The sequence below is a fragment of the Lindgomyces ingoldianus genome (assembly GCF_010093535.1).
Source record: "Lindgomyces ingoldianus strain ATCC 200398 unplaced genomic scaffold BDR25scaffold_13, whole genome shotgun sequence".
NCBI lineage: Eukaryota > Fungi > Ascomycota > Dothideomycetes > Pleosporales > Lindgomycetaceae > Lindgomyces > Lindgomyces ingoldianus.
The window spans coordinates 591,506-595,929 of NW_022985174.1; positions in this window are offsets into that span (position 1 = coordinate 591,506).

The window sequence follows — 4,424 nt, forward strand, 5'->3', positions numbered from 1 at the left end:
GAATTTGCTGAAGAAAGCTTGGCCATTTGCTGGCTAGAAGCGCTTTAGTGAGTCCGTCCGCAAGCATCTCGCTGGAGGGGACATAGACAACCTTGATCGTTTGTCGAGAGACTTCCTGTCGGAGCTAGTGGTTATGGATGTTGACATGTTAGAGCTTAGTTTAAAGTTAAGATATCTCTTTGTTTACTAGTCAGATTGTCTGCTTGTTATTGCACTAGATTGTAATAGTTAAATTAGGCAGCTTAACCTGCAGTTTGTTAAGAAGCATTCTTGTAAACATAGCTTCTTTAGCAACTTAGAACAGTGCAAGTAATTCTGCTTCTGTTATTAATGTTGTAACTATATCTTGTTTATTTGCTTACTATGCAATCTATCTGCTAAATAGTTAAATAACATAGCTCTAAGAGCTCTTTCTATCTAGTGTATTGTCTACAAATAACGCATTGCTTGCTACTACAAGGTAGTCTTCTCCTCCTAATTAGAGTGCGTACGTCCGTGTCGCATGTAGGTACAGGATGACTTGATCAGCTGCATCCTGATGGTCAGATGCGGGATTCGTGAGAAACTGTGCAAGGCGTGATGTGGCAAAGGCAATGTCTAGTCTTGTAGTGACTGCTGCAAAGAGTAGAGATCTAATCTTCTGCTAATATTAATTTACTTCTAATAAGGTTGCAAAACTAGATTGCAGCATAAGTTTAATCCTACTTATAGGTGTAGCATGCTGCAGGTCCTTTTTGTTAGCTAGCCTAGCTATCTTGTTAATATATAATGCCTATAACAGCTAAATTATTTATTGCTGTTAATCTTTAATAATCTTAACTCCTAGAAACTATTATAGGTCCTTGCCTTCTGTTAGAGTATACTTCTCTTATAACTAGTCTACTACACGCTGTGCATCTGCTTTAAAGCCTTTTTTGTGCGCAACAATAAGGTTGTCTACATAAAAAAAGACAAATATTCTAGCTTTAGTTATGCAGTAGAGTTTATGTAAAACAGCTAAGAACTTAAGGCCTTTAAAAGTTGTTATAAAATAGTATTACTAGAGTAAAGAAGAAATTTGTAGGCTATATAGTGCTTTTTAAAGCTTTAGTATTATACCTAGTTTCTAATAGCCTCTTAGCATCCACATGTAGATATTGTGGTTAATTGCTGCATGTATAAACGTGTTAGTTATGTTGTATTATTTAAGCTCTAAGTTAAAGCGTATAGATATTACTATTAGCATTTAAAATAAGCGTTCTGCTAGGGTGGCAGCGTAGGTATCTTATGTAGTAATGTTTCTCTATTAATTACTATAGACTACTAGTTACGCCTTGCATCTTTATAATTTATAGTGCTTGTTAAGCTTATAGGTGTACACCTACATATAATCTAGAATCTGCTGTCTAGCTGCCTTAATTAGCTTTATCTAGACCTCTGTCTAAGATTTTATTATCTAATAACTGTCTAAGTGTGTTCTTTCTACTGCTTTAAACATTTTATGTAAAGAGTGCTTCTCTAGTTACTTTTAAGTTAATAGTAGAGGTAGTAGCTAGCTTTTATAAAGTGTCTTTCTTTTAAATAATATTCTTATTAATGCTACTTTATTTAGTGTTTTGCTGCTATGCTTTTTTACACTTTTAAATCTTATGCTAGCTATAAAGGCTGTAGCCTATAGTATAGTCTTTAGCAACCTTATTTAGCTTAGCTTTAGTGCTGCTCTAGCTATTAACTGCATAAGTAATACTACAGGTAGCAGAGTGTTTAAAGAAGATAGATAGTTATCTCTAATCTTTTTTTTTTAATAGTAGCCTAGTAGGTCTACTTTATTAAAATTTAATATATTATTTATAGTGTTATCTTTATAAAATAACTCTATCTTTAGCTAATAACTAAGTGTTAGAAGCTTAATTATTTTAATGTATATAGTAATTTTCTTTACTATATTATGTATAAGGTTATCTATTAGGTCTTTAGGCTTACTACTAAAAATTAAGTATTTGTTAAAAATAATATTACATGTATAGATTACTTTTACTAGTAGTAGTATCTATACATAGTAGATGTTTAATAATTAGTACTTAACTAAATATTTAATCTACGCCTTTAGGTCTAGCCTCTGTAGCTTAGATTTATTCTAATATGTGTTATTAGTTATTATAAATGCTTTATAGCTATAGGCTTTTAAATGTGTAAAGCTTAGCTTTTAAATTAATGTAATAACTTTATTATTTAAAGCTGCTTATGTAAAGAAGATTTTATATAGTGTCTTCTAGTTATTAGCATAGTTTAGCGTCTAATTATATAGGTATACGCTAGCTCTAGTAATGTATAGCTATATGTTCTATAGTAGGTTAGCATCTAGTTGCATAGCTTATAACTTCTTCTTATTTACACCCTCTAAGCGTTTAGCTTCTCTGTTCTAGGCTTATATATCTAGTGCTAAAAGCTTAACAGTTATTCTCTATAATGCTAGCTAGCATTCTACTTTTAGTTTTACTGTTATAATTTTATTATTAGCTTTAATAACTTTTATAGTAATGTTATAATAGTTCTTTAAAAAGAGAATAAAGATTATAAGAGCTTTAATAATTAATTTAGTAAGCTTATTATTCTTAAAGTAAAGGTTCTACTAAAGGCTAAAATACTTATTAGTAATTAGTATTTAACTTTGCTTTTTTATAATGCTTTATGCTTTATATGCATAGAAATTAATTAACAGTCTTTTACTAAGTCTACTATTACTAATTTACAGTGTGCAGCTAATTTATTATTATATCTTAGCTTTACTACATAAGTTATATTAGACTATTATAATTTCTTTAATTTACACCTCTTTAGCTTACTATATAAGGTGTTAAAGTGTAGCTAGTCTAGAGTGTCCTAGACGCTTATGCTATAGCTCTACTAATGCTTTTTATAGACTATGTTTAGTTCTTATGTTAATTATGTGTGTATAATATAAGCCTTTCTATAGTAGATAGTACTTTAACACTTATTAGCTATAAATCTTTATAAGATCTCTAATTATTATTCTATTTAGGGCCTTTAAAGCAGTTAGCTCTGCTTATGTGTCCTACTAGATTCCTTTCTATTATAGTAGGCAGAACAAGACTAGGTTGCACAGCAGGTCTAGGCATAGTGCAGCGTTATGTAGTATAAGACTGTATGCTTAACTATGTGTTCTATGCTTACTTTTTAGGCTTAGTGTAATTAATCTATAGCTTTAAATCTATATATAAAAGTTTTTAGACTAAATAAAGTTTTTTAGTGTTAGTAAATAATAGTTATAGATCTAATTAAGATTATTTATAATATAGCATGTTAAGCTTAAGTTAAGGATAAATAATTCTCTTAGCAGATATCTGTTCTAGTTTAAATTAACTATAGCTAGTAATGCAGCTGCCTTAACTCTTAATACTTTCTAGCTTTTAAGTTAGTCTTTTTGTATTTCTAGCATAGGTGTATGTAAACTTTTTAGAGTTAGTATTTTTAAATTATGTCTACACTGCTCTTTTAGTAGGCTTTAAAATTCTAAGTTATGCTTATGCTTTAATGCTACAAGCTTTTTAACTCTCTTATTTAGCATCTACTAGTCTAGTGCTCTGTCTAGATAGACATAGAAGTAGTCCTTTAGCGCATAGATGTGTCTGCATGCAGGACATTTAGTGCCTTCTATTTTAGCAGGTTTCTAGCTTAAGAATAACTTCCTGTTATTTTCTTAATAATGTTAATGTTAAGGTTTACTTTATTTTCTTAACATTGCAACTTTTGCACTACAGGCGTCTTTATTTGTGCCCTAGGTAGTTTTCCTACTTTTAGTAAAATATAATAAGTTATTTATTATAAAGGTAGCTTTATGCTTTTTTATATATATTAAATAATTTAACATTATATGTTTTTAAAAGCACTTTATTATTTCTTTTTAATTTATGTCTAGTGCAAACTGTCTGCTTTTCTAAAAGGTTATAGACTAATAAGGGGCAACTTTATTTATAGTAGTTAGAAAGTCCTTTGCTATAGCATTAAACTGCGTTGTTTCTAGAACATTTTATGTCTCTGCTTCTGTGGCAGCGTAATCATACTCTGCTAGCTATAGGTCCTATATGCTTGCGTTTCTTAGCAGCTTTAGAGATGCATTATATTAGTCACACACATGTTCTTGTTTAAATTAGTTGTTAACACCTACTGTAGCTTTAAGGTTTATAATCCACTGTCTAAGTAGTTAATCTAGGGAACAGCATGTACACTGCAGATGCGGGCTAACTGTTAACTAGATAAAGATAATAATCTATTAAAGGCTTAATTACTCTCTTTTATAATTATGTCTATTACTTTTATACTTATTAGCCTTAATCTTGTAGTATTTAATAGCTTCTTTAAAGGCTCTAACACTGCTTGTTAATAGCTTGTTTATGTGCGTAGGCGTTTTAACGTTAGAGGCT